Genomic DNA, 16700 nt, shown 5'->3' with positions numbered 1-16700 from the left:
TTCTGGCTATGAACCCGACTCCAAATCTGTATATACACTGGTAGATAAATATATAGTTAGATTAAACTGACACATGCAAAGCAGGAATGGCTCACGGGAAGGCGGTGCTGCTGCAGTTAGCCTGCTAGGTTTGGGACTGGGTTCGAATCTTTCCTTGGACATGAAACTCAGTAAGGAGCCTTGGAAAGTATTGTTGCTCAGGGAAACCAGCCTGAGAGTATTTATTGCTCTGGGAAACCAAGAGACAGTGAGGTAGACTATGCCATATACCATCATAGGAACACAGGAAGCTGCCTTATACTGAGTCAGACGACTGGTCCATCTAACTAAGCATTGTCTACACTGCCTGGGAGCAACTCTCCCAGCTTTCAGGCAAGCTTTCTCTCCCAGCCCTACCTGGAAATGCCAGGGAGTGAACCTGGGGCTTTCTGCATGCAAGTAGGCAGATGCTCTTCCACTGAGTTATGGCCCTCAAACTCTGAGGAGGATACCGTACAGTGCTCACAGATAACCATCCATCCAAATGCAAACCAAGGTGTACCCTGCTTAGCAAAGCGGACAATTCATGCTCAAGTTTTGAATGTGGTAATTGACAGACAACTAATTTGACATCAGGGGTGTAGTGGAGGGGGACGCACAGGGATGGAGCGCTGGTGCTTCTCGGCTTCTCTGGTTGTTGGGGTGGGCATGGCCGTGGCGGGCTGTCACGGAGAGCGCCTCCTGCACTTCTGCATCTGCAAGTACATCACTGTTTGGCGCTAGGCATGTGCATGGAACCGGTTTGGAGGCCCTTGATAGGCTTCCGAACCCGTTCAAAGAACTGCCGGATCCTCCGGTTCGAAGGCTGAGGGGTGTCTCTTTAAGAGCGGGGGAGGGTGCACTTACCCCTCCTGCTGCTTTCCCCCTGCCGGCATCCATGTTTTGCAAAGCCGATCGGGGCGGCAGCAATGTACCTCCCTACCACTCCGTTGCCCTCGTCTTCTGGATATGACTGGAAGCTGCTGACGCGCCTGCACGCGCCAACACAGGCAACTTCCGGTCACATCCAGAAGACGAGGGCAACGGGGTGGCAGGGGGGTACATTGCTGCCGCCCTGATCGGCTTTGCAAAACACAGACGCCAGTGGGGGGGGGGAGTGGCGGGAAGGGGAAGTGCACCCTCCTGCGCTCTTAAAGAGAGACACCCCCCCCGCTGCCTTCGAGCCTCCCCGCTGCGGTTCTGTGCACATCCCTATTGGACACTGTATAAAAGCCACTTCCATATGCAAATAAAGCTTTTCATGTTGATTTTGTATCTTGTGGTATTTTTGTTTAATTTATTGTTAAATTTATATACTGCAGTTCATTAAAAACAATCCCAAGGTGGTTTACAGAAGTTTTAAAAACATACAATAAAAATTAACAATTAAAAATATTAGACTAAAAATGTGGAACAAGTCTGATTTAAAATATATAAAATACAAACATATAAAACACACAGAAGCAGCAATAGAAACAATCATGTAAAGGCCTGGATAAAAAGCCAAGATTTAACAAGCTTCCTAAAAACTGTGATGGATTCCAAGGAGTGAATGGCCACTGGGAGAGCATTCCATTTCCCAGTTGATGGGAAACGCCTCTGTCGGGCAGCAGCAACACAGGGAAGATGCTGAAGAGCATCATCTCATATTTCGCGGGAGATGGGAATGGTACACCCCTCCTGTAATCTACCAAAGACAACCACAAGGCTCTGTGGGTGCCAGGAGTCGACTCCGACAGGAGGGCACACTCTACCTTATTATAACAGCTAAACTGTTCAAAGTGAAGCATGAAGAACTCTCTGCAAATAAAATTAATCACTCACCTCAGTGTTTCTAGGGGGCAGGTATTGTAATATTCCAGTTTCCCAAGGGCTATGTCCATGTGTCTCTGGCAATATTGAGTTGATTGCTCATGGCCTTTTGTGATGTGTTTGTAGCCTGCATTTGAGGGGGCCTGGACCCAGATTCATGTTCTAAGTGCATGTAGCCACCCACACAAAAACATGTCTATATGTGCAAGCAACTAAGTGCAGGTCCAACATAATATCTGCATGGGCCACCAAGGGGGGCAACAGAGGTCTGGCCTGATTTGGGGAGAGAAGATGCCCCTCAGTAATTTTCCATTTTCAAATATCTGAAGTGGACTCGAGGGGAGTTTAACTGTAAGGAAAGATGGGCCACATGCAGAAAGACTGGCCCACTGTCCCAGCCAGGGTTTCAACAACAACTTAACACTGAAACAGAAAACAATCCGACCTTTCTGTGAAATCTACTCTGAAATCCAGTGTGAATAATTTAGCACAGTTGTACCCAGAAACCACAGAACTTCACAATGCATCAACATTATCCTGGTGTAACCAAAGTAAGTACCATATGGGCAAGCCCTAAGCCATCAGTGTCAACAGGGGTTGAATAATGTTATTCTTAAAGTATATTTTTAAGAGTTCAGCTAACACCAGACAGAATATGAAGCTGTGGGGCAGACGGCACCTCTGCAGAATTATTCCATTTTCAAACTGGTTTCGTTTCTGTGACTTCCACGCCAATTCGTGGGCTGCAATTTCAGTAGAGCCATGGGGGGAGAAGATCAATGCAAGGTCTAGTGGCCTGTTCTTGGATACCTTCACAATTAAACTGCAAAAACAAACCAATCCAGTGAACCGGTCCGGAAGAACACTTGTGTTTACATTTTGAGTATTTATTTATTACTGAGTTATAGCCTGCCTTTGCTATACGATTGCACTCAAGGCGGCTTACAGTACAGAAACCAAAACAAATATCCATGAAGAGTCACGCACACAAGCCCTATTTGGACATTTTGTTGCATGTGCCTAAAGACTGTGTGTGTGTGAATGATTGAACATGCATGTATTTTAAAAGTGAAATGATGTACAGACCCTCTCAAAGGCAGGCGACCGTCAGGAAATTCAGTGTGGTACCTGTTTGGAATGTGACGTGTGAATCACCGTACGCGTGTGTTGAACAAAATGTGTGAACAGGGCTATACAACTTTGGCTGTCCAGGTGCTGCTGGATTACAACTCCCATCATCCCCAGCCACAGTGACCAATAGTCAGGGATGATGGGAGTTGTGGTCCCATCACAGTGTCCCTGTCTAGGGGCTCTTGCTGGTGTCTACCTGATGTTTCTTTTTAGATTGTGAGCCCTTTGAGGACAGGGACCCATTTCATTTCATTTCATTTCTTTATATCTATGTAAACAGCTTTTTTTTTGGAAAGCAGTAAATAACTATTCATAGTGGGGAGGGCCCAAGCTGTGCAGCCCCTCTAGTGCCCCCTGTTAAGTGTGATGATTTGGGAAAGGAAGAACAACGCATAGTATGATGTGCTGTTTGTACAAACGGTATGGTATTTCTTTTATCGGAAGGCATGTTCATTCGACTTGTTTCACAGGCAGTGAAATTAACCTTGGCCTGCCAGAACGTCAAAAGTGAAATGTTGATATTGCATTCATTCCACTTGCATCCGATTGCATTAACTGGCTCGTACCCAGAGTGGCTTGAATAAGCAGCACCCTCGAGACGGGCCTCGGCCGGCCCCCAGGAGCCAGTCGCGGCCGCCTTCGGTCCCCGGGAGTGGTGCACGCGCCGCCACTCCCGCTATTAACCCTAACCGGCCAACCGCAGGGCCTTCCCAGTTGCGCGCTGCAGAGTGCAGACACCTGGCGGCGGCGGCAGGTGCGACGAGGGCGGGGGGGGGCGTCTCCTCCTGCTGCCGCTGCTGGGCCGCCACCCCGCCCCTCCCAGACCGAGAGAGAGCGAGCGAGAGAGACCCCCGGCCCGGCCAGCCTGCCGGTTGCCACTGCGCCGCGCGCCCGCCGGGGGTCCCTCCCGAGGCTTGCGAGGAGAGGTGGCGCCGGCGCCCGCCGGCCGTCTTCTCGGCGGCTGCCCCAGCACACCAGGGCGCCGGCGTGAGGCGAGTGGGACGGCCCTTTCGGCGAGAGCCGCCGCTGCAGCTGCCGCCGCCGGGTGACTTCATGGGGACGGCGGCGGACGAGGCGGCACCAGCAGCCCCAGCCGAGCAGGAGGAGGAGGAGGAGGAGGAGAAGGTGAGGCGCCCCTCGCTCGGCCCCTCCCGCACGCAGCAGAGGCGGCGGCGGCGGCAGCCCCGGCCGGGGGTGCCAGGCTGCGGGGCTCCTCCTGCGCCCGGCTCGCAGCGGGCACCGGCAGGGAGGGAGGCCGCCACACCCCGGAGGGGCCGCGAGAGGAGGCGGCGGCGGCAGCATCTTCTCGTTAGCCAGCCGGCCGCCTCGCTCCCCGCGGCCGGTCCCCGTGGCGGGCGGGCAAGCAGCGGGCGGGCGGGCGGCTGCGCCTGCATTGCAGAAGCGCTGCCTCTCCTTGCCTTCCCGCCCCCAGCCGGCTCGGGGGGTGGGGGGATAAGCTGTCCTGCCGGCCGTCCCCCGCCCCCCCCCCCGGGACAAGTGGCTCGCCCCCGCGCCCTACCTCGGGAGCCCCGGAGCGCGCGGGACCTGCTCGCCCACCCAGAAGCGCAGCCGCCGCCGCCGCCGCCACCTCCATCCCCCGCCCGCCTCCAGTGCATGGCCGCCGCTGCTGCTGCTGCTGAGCAGGGATGGCGGAGGGGCTGGGCTGGGCTGCTGCGAGCAGGTGAGTGAGGCGGGCGGGCCGGGGGCTGCTGGCGCTCGGATGCTCGCCGGAGGAAGGGGGGAGCGGCTCCCTCGACGAGCCCCCAGCCCAGCCCGCGCGGGGCCGCCTAATCGCGCCCGGGCTGCGGCTGCCTTCCTTGCGCGGGCCCCTCGCTGCTGGGTCGGCCCCCGTCCTGCGTGGTCCCCGCATCCTTGGGGGGGGGGAGTGAGGCTGGGCCCCCGTGCAGAGGGCGCGGGCGAGCGGGCCCGGGGGAGCAGCGCCCCTTCTTCCTGCGGAGCCTCGCTCTGCCTCTCGACTCGGGTGCCTGCAGAGTGCCATGGAGGCGGCGGATGTGGCTGGCCCGCCGCCGCCGCCCCGCATCATGTCCCCTCCCGGTGGCCCTGGAGCTGCGGGGATGGCAGCCGCACACCTGTGGGGCGGTGGGCCCCGTGCACGCTGGAGGAGGCTGGGATGGGCAGCCTAGTCTGGGAGCCACCCCAGGCAGCGGCAGCAGCCCCGCCCGGACCAAGGCAAGGAGAGACTCGGGCTTCGGGCGGGGGCGGGTCGCGGCGGCTTGCTAGGGTTGGGAGCTTGATTGGGGGGGGCGGGGGGGCGGCTTTGCTGGCCAGGAGGCAACAGACAGAGGTGGGCCCACATACCTTCTTCCGTGACCCTCTGGATGTGGCCAGCACTGATGATGTCATCGGGTACCCAACTCGCCTGCCTTTTCCTTCACCTTCTCCTCTCCCCCCCCCCACAACACCCTCCTGCTCCAAAGCAGTGCAGCCGTCCACAGAGCATGGCATGCCATGAAATGCAGTTACCAGTAGACCTGCAGTATGTGGACAGGGGGTGGTTCTGGCTCCAAGTCGGACGCGAAGGTCGTGGTAGGTCTTTGCATGCGGATTGAAGATGGGTTTGGCTTTAACTGGGTTAGAAGCCCCGCTTTAAGCTTTCAGCCATCACCCAAGAGCTGTCAGATCACTGCTAGGCCCACGGAGCTGTGACTGTTAGTTCTTGGACTACGTGTGTTTTAAACCAAATGCCATTTTAATTCATGGTTGGTTGGCTTGCTTGCTTTTGCACGCAGTCTAGAACTAGCCACGAAGTATAAGGCATTGGCTCATTTAAAATCGGTGAGGTCCCTAGCCGTCTCTCTGGAAAGGGCTCAAATTCTGCTGTTATGATTTATTAAGACAGGCAGGGTGGACATATGTGCCATGTATCAGGTCTCTTTTGTGAGATGCTTTTCAATGAGACCTGTAATGGACCGGGGGAACAGAATGGCTTGGCTTGGTTCTATAAGTTGTGGGTCAAATCCTGACTCAGTCATAGGCTGCCTAGGTGGGCGAGACATCTCTCAGATCTGCTTCTATAGCTTGTAGAACTGTGTTGTTGTGATATGAAAAGATCTTATGTGAGTCTAAAAATGCAGCTGGCTTAGAAAAAACCTGTTTGCTCTTTTGTTCTATTTGTTTAATTATGAATTGATTAGACTGCTGCTTTATTTTTACTTATGAAATCAAAATTTGCCTTCCAGATGTTTTGATTCTTTTGCAGTATAATTGAAAAGTACCTGAGTGCAGCATATATGTTGAATCCGTCTTTGTGCATTGTTGCTTTGGTTTGTGCTTTATCATTGTGCAGTCTGATTATAACAATACACAGTAATGCTCCTTAAACTGTCCATTTCATATGTTGGACAAATGAGCTTGCACCATTTCCGGCCTGTAGCTAGGACATTGGGGGCAAAGGAGGGGGCAGTCTGATGGACAAGGAAGCTTTTAAATGCAGCCTGTGAGAGGACTCTTTTAAAAAAAAATGTTAAAGAGCAACAACATAAGATCATTACAATAACAGTTGATTATTTGAAATCCAAACCAAAACCACCAGAATAAGAAGCCAAGAGAAGGGAAATCTGGATCGTATTTCTCTTTAGCTTCATGTTGTAGGCCTGATTCTCATAGTGTGTGATTTAAGAGGAAGGATGTGTTTTTTAATGCCACAAGGTTGAAAAACGAAAGCACATTTTCAACCCCAAATACTGAGATCAATAATTGCTTATGTTGCTTGTTGACAGCTCTGCCTTTTTGGCACAATCTCATTCGTCTACAACTATGATGGTTGCTACAGGCCTCTCAGGAGCACAGACAGCAGGGCCGGCTAGGAAGGGCAATCATGCTTTATAGGCATACCTTGTGAGGTCTGATGACAGTGCCTCACAGCTCCATGATCTAGTTCTTATGATCTTCAGGGGTACAGTTGGCCAGAGCAAGATACTCCATTCTCTCTCTCCCTCAATTGGCTGGTTTTTATTCACATGTACAGCTGGATACAGGTGCAATTCCTGTTTCACTAGCCAACGTCTGGCCATGGCTTTGCTTTTTAAAAAACAAATTTAAACAAAAACAATCTGGGGGATAACTAAAAAAAAGTATTTGCAGGCAGCAGGTGGGGTGAGAGGGGAAGTCTACAGGTTCTTTGCTACTTATGTATAGAGAACCAAATGGAATCTTCAAGGCCCTCTTAAGACCCCTTACGTTATTTCATTCTGTGTATAGGATTGTGATGGTGGTTCCTTAATGGTTACCTTCTTAATATAAATATATATTATGACACATATAGTGCTTGTGGTATTGTTGCCCACCATTTCAAGCTTTCTCATTATAGTCTTGGAAGTATAGTGAAATGACTGTTATCCAAATGATGCCTATAGGGAATTTCTGTTGGTCCAAATCCTAGTGTGTCCCATTGTTCATGAACCAGTGTCATTGCAACCCTATATCATTGCCTATAAGATAATATCCAACTGAGTTCTGAATATCTCATAACTCTTTGGATACAAAGAATAACTTGCCCGGTGTTGCAGATAAATTCTACCAAGAATGGATTGGCAAACATGGAATTAGAAACCAGCAAACTTATGGTAGTATTAGTGGACTACATACTTTTTTCAGATGTATGAAGTGTCAATGTCTTTTGGCAAGTACATATACTCAAGAGTACTGTAAACATTTGACTCACTGTTTAGCTCCTCCCCTGCCCCCCGTTTTCTCTATGTAAAGTAAAGTGTGCCCTTGAGTCGGTGTCGACTCCTGGCGCCCACAGAGCCCTGTGGTTGTCTTTGGTACAATACAGGAGGGGGTTACCATTGCCTCCTCCCGCGCAGTGTGAGATGATGCCTTTCAGCATCTCCCTATATTGCAGCTGCCTGATAGTCTGGGAAACATACCAGTGGGGATTTGATCCGGCAACCTCTGGCTTGCTAGTCAAGTAATTTCCCCGCTACCCATGTATCTGCCTGATAAGGAAAATGCCTCGTGCCTCTGAACTATAGTCCACAAAAGTTAATATTAAAATAAATGTGTTAATGTTTAAAGTGCCACAAGACCTTTGGTGGTATAGGATTGCCATTCAATCTCCCACACTGAAATCAATGGGGTTTATGAGTGCTTAACTTTAGCTAGACTATGCTCCATACTTTTAGCTTCTTTGTGTCCTTTAGATAGAGCCCATTTCACACAACTATCGTTTCATGTACTGAAACCAATACTAGTTGATTTCAGGGTCTTTGCATGTGGTAAAACGATCTTGGGAATGGCTGAGAGTATATCCAGATTGTGTTCCTTGATTTTTCTTTGTTTACTAGTTAAGATATCATGAGGAAGCCAAACCTTCCATGCATTAGAGGAAATGGTAGCTTAATGCTTGGGTTTTTTCAGGGTACTTGTCTGTTGTGGGAAGTGGAGAATTATCTTTTACTAGCTGGGCCAAGCGCAGAGCATCCACGCCTCTAGTTTGCTGCAGCTGTTTTCTCTCCCACCTCCCCACCCCACCTGCCCCGTCAGTGCTTATTTTCCCGGCTGGCCTCTTGACCAGCCACCCGGCCACCCTCCCTTTTGCTGGCCTGCTACCTCCTCCTGCCAGCGACTGCTTCTTCTTGCCAGCTGGCCACTTCCTCCCAGCGGCCGGCCGGCCCACCGCTTCCTCCCGGCAGCCGCCACACTTCCTCCCGGTGGCCGACTGGCCGTCGGCCACCGCTGTTTTCTTCCCCGTCATATCTGGGCAGCTGCTTGCGAACTCTCGTGAGACCTGCCACACATGGGATTAGCCACTGATATGTCTTAGCGAATTTGTTTAAAGAAGATTCTATACCCCATAGAGATTTAATTATGGGTGTTCTTGTAATATTTTATACTAGCAAATAAAAGAGCAAGATATTCCTTAGTGGTGATTATATGTTTACTCTAAAATGCAAGTAATTTGATGGTGAAATATAACTAACTTTTGCAGTTATTTTCATCTCTCCATTGCTTCATGAACTGCTGACAAAAACATGTAATTGGGAGCTTTTATGCGACTTCTGTGCATTCTTAATGCTATTTTTTTTTTTTTTTTGGCATGCTAACACTGTTCACCTTTTTTTATTTTGGCTTGTATCCTTCCTGCTGGGCAAAATCTTTTAAGTCCTACTCTCTGTGCTCTTGTGCTGCTTTCAAAACACTCAGTATTGTTTAGGGCAAACTATGAGACTAATACTGCACATGCTAGATCCTTCTTATATCAACACCTCTTAAGAGCTACGTTCATATTGGATCAGAATTGGAAGTAAAAAATACAGAAGTCAAAAGAGCTTTAAAAACAAAAATTGAGCTTGGATCAGCAGAGATGTTGTGACCAGCAGCCTGAAACTGTTCAACAAGATAGTTTGCCTAACCTTCGCAGGAGGGCTATTCCGTTTTCTGATGCCATCATGGAAAGGCCCACTTAACATTGCTAACAGTGATAGCAATACATTTCCTTATGTATTGAAATCAGTACTGGTTGAACTTTCCAGTAGATGTTCATATGCCTAACTGTATCTAGGATCAAATCCAGATTGTTCCTTTGAATTAGGGGTACCATCTTATACAGGTGAAACTAAAAAAATTAGAATATCGTGCAAAAGTTCATTAATTTCAGTAATGCAAATTAAAAGGTGAAACTGATATATGAGATAGACGCATGCAAAGTGAGATAAGTCAAGCCTTAATTTGTTATAATTGTGATGATCATGGTGTACAGCTCATGAGAACCCCAAATCCACAATCCCAGAAAATTAGAATATTGTGAAAAGGTTCAACAGTCTAGGCTCCAGGTGTCCCACTCCAATCAGCTAATCAATCCATAACACTTGCAAAGGGTTCCTGAGCCTTTAAATGGTCTTTCAGTCTGGTTCATTAGGAATCACAATCATGGGAAAGACTGCTGACTTGACAGTTGTGCAGAAAACCATCATTGACACCCTCCATGAGGAGGGAAAGCCTCAAAAGGTAATTGCCAAAGAAGTTGGATGTTCCCAAAGTGCTGTATCAAAGCACATCAATAGAAAGTTATGTGGAAGGGAAAAGTGTGGAAGAAAAAGGTGAAAAAGCAGCAGGGATGACCGCAGCCTGGAGAGGATTGTCAGGAAAAGGCCATTCAAAAGTGTTGGGGACTTTCACAAGGAGTGGACTGAGGCTGGAGTTAGTGCATCAAGAGCCACCACACACAGACGGATCCTGGACATGGGCTTCAAATGTCGTATTCCTCTTGTCAAGCCTCTCCTGAACAACAAACAACGTCAGAAGCGTCTTACCTGGGCTCAAGAAAAAAAGAACTGGTCTGTTGCTCAGTGGTCCAAAGTCCTCTTTTCTGATGAGAGCAACTTTTGCATCTCATTTGGAAACCAAGGACCCAGAGTCTGGAGGAAGAATGGAGAGGCACACAATGCAAGATGCTTGAAGTCCAGTGTGAACTTTCCACAGTCTGTGTTGATTTGGGGAGCCATGTCATCTGCTGGTGTTGGTCCACTGTGCTTCATTAAGTCCAGGGTCAACGCAGCCGTCTATCAGGAGATTTTGGAGCACTTCATGCTTCCTTCCACAGACGAGCTGTATGGGGATGCTGACTTCATTTTCCAGCAGGACTTGGCACCTGCCCACACTGCCCAAAGTACCAAAACCTGGTTCAATGACCATGGGATTACTGTGCTTGATTGGCCAGCAAACTCGCCTGACCTGAACCCCATAGAGAATCTATGGGGCATTGCCAAGAGAAGGATGAGAGACATGAGACCAAACAATGCAGAAGAGCTGAAGGCCGCTATTGAAGCATCCTGGTCTTCCATAACACCTCAGCAGTGCCACAGGCTGATAGCATCCATGCCACGCCGCATTGAGGCAGTAATTGCTGCAAAAGGGGCCCAAACCAAGTACTGAATACATATGCATGCTTATACTTTTCAGAGGTCCGATATTGTTCTATTTACAATCCTTGTTTTATTGGTTTCATGTAATATATTAAGAGGGGTTTGGATAACTTCATGGAGGAGAGGTCTATCATTGGCTACTAGTCGGAGGGCTACAGGCCACCTCCAGCCTCAAAGGCAGGATGCCTCTGAGTACCAGTTGCAGGGGAGTAACAGCAGGAGAAAGGGCATGCCCTCAACTCCTGCCTGTGGCTTCCAGCGGCATCTGATGGGCCTCTTTGGGCCTGATCCAGCAGGGCTGTTCTTATGTTCTTAATCTCCTTAAAAAACTTGGGAACTGGGATTCTTCACATGCCTTGTAGGGAGGTTCAAATGAGATTATTCCTTCAGATATGCCCATATGTCATACGTGGCAGCACAGATATTCCTCTCACTCACCTCCCAGCAATAAAAATAGCTTTCATTTGAGTGGTGGATGGTATAGAAAGCTTGGTTTCCCATTTAATTCTTACCAGGAATGTGCTTGGCTACCACCATTATCTTCCAACCTTCCTGCCCCTGGATAGTGCAATGAGAATAGCAATAAACTACCTCATAGGATTATTCAATGGGTGAATGGTATAAAACTATAAAACACTTACATTCTTGGAGTCCGATCCTAATAATCAGTAGTTTGTACTGGCCTTTGGAAAGGGCATACAAACAGCTGTGACAGCACATCAAAAAACCTGAAATGCTAATATAGACAGTTAAGCCATTGCAGCTGATTAGTCCTGGGTTGCCAAATGTTTTTCAAAAAATTCATTCGTGTATGCTGAATAAAACTGTTGTCATTTTAGATTCAAGGCTCTGTGTCTGAATGGCACATGATAGATGAATTTTCTTAAATTTTGTCTTATTGAACACTATATTTTAATAACCATTTCTGGTCTACAGTTCTTTCTTAAGCATTTAAGATAAATGAATTAATCTTTTAAAATGGAAAATCATTAGTTTTAAAATCCATTCTCGGGGAGGGGAGATTGGCAGTAGACTATTGGTTTGTTTCCTTCTCAAGGAATAATTGTCTGGCTTGGGTTTTTCCTTTGCACAATGTGATGTTCAAGCAGCTAAAGGTGTAAACCTTGAATTGAATTGTACCCATGTATCTTCCTAAAGATGGCTGTTGTCACTGAATTCTTCAGAATTAAGTGGAGAGAAGTTGCTGGGTTTCCCCGCTTCTGTTAAAGAATTACCATCAAGATATTCATTTTAAAACAGACGTCATCCTTTGAGGCATTATGGTTTTTGAAACTTTGAGAAAGGCAAAGCTATGTATTTGTGCTACAAAAACATTCAGATTATAATAAACTGTTGTCTGAGCACTAGAGAAACTTGATGAGAAAAGTGGTGAAGGGCTGCTTTTTTCATCTCAACTTTTGTTGACTAATCAGATGCAGGTATGTTGATTTGTTTGTGGATACTAAACCTTATGTAGAAGAGGAAGACTCCAAGTATAAACATGGTTACATGGGAAGTTTTAGGAAGAAAGCAGTATTGCAGAGAAGCAAAATTAATTATTTGTCTTTGGTTTGTAGAAGATGATATGAGCTTGGATATAGGAACATAGGAAGCTTCCATATACTGAGTCAGACCCTTGGTCCATCTAGCTCAGTATTGTCTACACAGATTGCCAGCGGCTTCTCTCCAAGGTTGCAGGCAGGAATTTCTCTCAGCGCTATCTTGGAGATGGCAGGGAGGGAACTTGGAACCTTCTGCTCTTCCCAGAGCGGCTCCATCCGCTGAGGGGAAGGTCTCACAGTGCTCACACATCAATTCTCCCATTCATATGCAACCAGGGTGGACCCTGCTTAGCTTAGGGGACAAGCCATGCTTGCTACTACAAGAGCTGTTCTTTTCAGATGCCCATTCTGCAAGGGCTGGTTTACACAGTTAGCACAATCATATTGTGAAGCTTTTTTTATAGATTGCATGAATGCTTCCCTATGTGGGGGAAACACTCTGTACATAGGGAATTAACATGTCATGAAGAATGATTCAGCTTAGCTGTCTCCCTGACGTGCTAGTTCTAGTTTACCAAATCTTAATCAATGTGTGATAAAAGAGCAGTTGTGTATGTGTGTGGGAGAGAGATCCCATGTTTAGTGTGCTTGGATTTGGTGTGCAATGCCCCAGCCATTTATGGATGTCTTAATTGTGAATTCCTTAGTCCTATGGGTGTGATGCTGATTACTTTTACAGTAGGCTTTGAACAGTTTTCTTTGGATGTAGGAGCCATACAATAGATACTTGACAAAATTGCCAGACTGTGCAATTTTTTGGAGTTAAACGGTCATCTTTGTTCTTTTTACAAGTAACATGCTTAGAACAGAAATGCCTAGGACAAATACAGTTTTTATCAAATAGCTCTGCCTCTGAATATCCTAGTCTAGATGTTGTGCTTAAATTTCTAGGTGTCATGGCTCCTTAGCACCTGGAATTTGTCGAGCTCTGTTGTGCAGAGATCAGGTTGCATGACAAATATTATCCAGAGGAGTGAACTTCCACCTGTACCTCCCAGGATCCAAGATATATTTGCTGCAACATATGTCATTTCAATGATATAGCTATGATTGATAGCTAAATGCCCAGGTCTTGATTCTCCTCAGATGACTGACAGGCTGTTGGAAGGAAGCAATTCCTGCGCTACCAGACAGGTAGCTAAATTTTGCAGTGCAGCCCTTCGTTTGCGGAAGAACTTAGTAATGGTAAAATAGGCGATGGATCTAAGGCCAGAGCAACTTGTAGCCATAATGTGGCTAGCTGCAGGTGGGCACACAGGTACTGGTATCACCTGTATATCAGCTGTAAATTTAATAACAATATTTTTCAGAGCTCCTGAATTGTTTAACCCCCCTCAGATTTAGGAGTCGAGAAGGCAACTGGTTGAGTTTTGATTTTGTGTAATAGCCTCATAAGTAGGAAGCTGCCTCTTTTATCTCCAATTATTTTAGTAGTATTTTTAGTATCCTGATCTATGCTGAGGAGGACTTTTTAAAATTTATCTGGTGTTATTGTTTGCAATAGAAGTTTGATTGTCCTCTCTTTTACATTTGTTTTAATCTTATGCTGGTCGCTGACCAAAATAAAGAGATTGAGTAACATGGAGAGAACTTAGTAACACGTCAGCTGGTGACTAGTAGGGCATGCCCTTGCTGGAGCAGAATGGGTGGTATTTGTGTTGTGGTGGGAGATCACAAGAGGTCCTGCCCTCAGTATTTTATGAACATCAGAAGCAGTGACATGCAAATAAAACTTGAGGCAAATGGAAAATGTTTTTAGAGTAGCTGTATGAACCGGTTCCCTCGGAGATCAAGATGATCTGCAACAGTCAGCCACACAGTCAGTGCGAAAGTGTCATTTGTCGTGAAACCTGTTGAAATGAATGGAGGGTGCAGGGTAGTGCTGTTCAGCGGATTGCTCTGTGGGGTAGAGCTTGTGTTTATAACATCTAGCGTTGATGAGTGATGCTTGTGACTAGCCACTAACCTGTGACAAGTAAGAATTGCTTCCAGGTGTAGGGAAGTCTTTGTTGTTGGGATTAGAGGGAGCGGCTCTTCCTGCTTTCAGTCGCAAATGACTAGAATGCTTCAGCAGATGGGCTTGTAAACATTCTTGTGGGCTAATAACTTCTGTTGAGGCTGTGCTATTGGCCAGTTGCTGTTGCCCCAGTCTAATGATCTCGTGCATGTGAGAGAACCTTTGTTGTGCATTTGGACAAGGGCTTCTGTGTTCACTTCTCAGAGGTGGGCCAGCCTTTTGTGACACTTTTTGGAATTCCTCCCCTTTATTGACCTAAATGGTGATGGCATTATGGTAGAAGAATGATTTGTCTGTGCATTGAGGTGCCTATGTCTGCAAGGAACTGCTAGATAGTTGTGTATGTGAAAATATTGGTTTGTTTTGAGTTTGCTTCATATCATATCCTGCAGGCAGGTGTGCATTAAAGGTAAAGTTGTGCCCTCGAGTCGGTGTCTACTCCTGGTGAGCACAGAACCATGTGGCTTTCTTTGGTAGAATACAGGAGGGGTTTACCATTGCCTCCTCTTGCGTAGTGTGAGATGATGCCTTTCAGCACCTTCCTATATCGCTACTGCACAATATAGGTGTTTCCCATAGTCTGGGAAACAAACCAGCGGGGATTCAAACCAGCAACCTCTTACTCACTAGGCAAGTCATTTCCCTGCTGCGCCATGATGTTTAAAACCAAGGTAAAAACAAAAATTACATACTGATAAATGACAATTCCCTGTTCTTAAGTCAGACCACCAAAAGTAAGCTTGGACCAAGAGTTTTGGGGCCAAAGTAGATGTTTTGTTAAATGTGTGCTTGGTCCTGATGGCTGAATTGCCCTCCAGCAGTGCCATTTGCTCTGGGACAGGAGCTACTATTAGCACTAATGGGAACTTCCCTGCTTGAGAAATCAGCTGTTGCATGGTGGGGGAGATCTAGATCAGGATGGTAGTGGGGACAAAGAGTTAAAGCCCTCCTCCCCCAAACTCAAATCCCCCAGTCCTGATCCGAGATGGCCCCACATGGCTACTATATAATAAACAGATAGGCATGTTGGGACCACTGACACATTTAATGTAATGAGTAGTTTCCCTCCTTGATATGACTTGCAGAAGATACTCCTTGGGGCAAGAGCCATTCTTGTTTGCTTACATTGATTCACTCATTCATTCATTAAGTGCCGTCAAGTTGGTGTTGACTATTAGCGACCGCAGAGCTAGATTCCCTCCAGGATGATTTGTCTTCAACTTGGCCTTTAAGGTCTCTCAGTGGTGCATTCATTGTTGTCATAATAGAGTCCATCCACCTTGCCGCTGGTCATACTCTTATTCTTTTTCCTTCAACTTTCCACAGCATTATGGACTTCTCAAGGGAGATGGGTTTTTGCATAATGTGTCTGAAGTATGGTAGTTTGAACCTGGTCATTTGTGCCTCAAGTAAAATTTCTGGATTCACTTGTTCTATGATCCATTTGTTTGTTTTCCTGGCTGTCCATGGTATCCTCAGAAGTCTTCTTCAGCACCAAAGTTCAAAAGCATCAGTGCTTTTTCTATCTTTCTTCTTCAGAGTCCAGCTTTCGCAGCTATAGAGTGTCACGGGAAAAACCATTGTCCAAACGATTCTGATCTTTGTAGACACATCACGGTCTAGACATGTCATGGCATCTAAATATCCTTTCCAAAGCCTTTATTGTAACCCTACCAAGTGCTAGTCTGCAGTGTATTTCTTGACTGCTGGATCCTTTACTATTGATGGTCAATCCTAAAAGGCAGAAGCTATCCACCACTTCAGTGTCTTCATTATCAATTCTGAGGCTGGTTGCTGTACCCATTTTCATTAGTTTAGGATTCTTTACGTTTAGTCTTGGTCCCATGTTTTCACTGTGCTCCTTGGCTTTCATTACTAGAGCTTGCAGATCATCTCCATTCTCAGCTATTAGAATAGTGTCATCAGCGTAGTGCAGGTTATTGACATTTCTTCCTCCAACCAGGCTCATCTTCTTCCAATCCAGCTTCTCTAACTATTCTCTTAACTAACTATTGTTAAATCTAACAATAATGTATTTAAAGCACTGTTTACCCAGGAGCTGTATAAATAATGATAATACCATTTGACCCTTTAAAAATGTTACGTAGTAATGACACTGAAAGGCAGCAGTATTAGCGAACAGAGAGTGGGAATGGAATGAACTGAAATCAGTGGATCAGTGGACAGCCCTTCAAGAAAGCAGCATTGCCATGTGTAAGTTCTTGGTTCTTTTGGGGTTTTGTGTAGAACCATTCAAGAAAGTGTGTGTGT

The 16700-nt window shown here is 46.9% G+C and overlaps 1 protein-coding gene across 4 annotated transcripts in view; it reads left to right on the top strand.

The window, feature by feature from the left end:
- Nucleotides 1–3688: 3688 nt before the first annotated feature.
- Nucleotides 3689–16700, top strand: part of OTUD7A (OTU deubiquitinase 7A) — a 151387-nt gene continuing 138375 nt past the window's right edge. Inside the window, exon 1 of one of the 4 annotated variants that reach the window (XM_053272691.1) lies at nucleotides 3689–3715. The gene's annotated coding sequence lies outside the window, so the exon portion shown is untranslated. Of the gene's footprint in view, nucleotides 3716–3758; nucleotides 4087–4530; nucleotides 4643–5415; nucleotides 5509–16700 lie in introns of those variants that run through there. The other 3 variants (XM_053272690.1, XM_053272689.1, XM_053272693.1) reach the window with 3 other exon arrangements.

Source organism: Hemicordylus capensis, chromosome 10 (assembly GCF_027244095.1).
Source record: "Hemicordylus capensis ecotype Gifberg chromosome 10, rHemCap1.1.pri, whole genome shotgun sequence".
NCBI lineage: Eukaryota > Metazoa > Chordata > Lepidosauria > Squamata > Cordylidae > Hemicordylus > Hemicordylus capensis.
The sequence above is the reverse complement of the archived record's forward strand: the minus strand, read 5'-3'. Positions and strand labels throughout refer to the sequence as shown.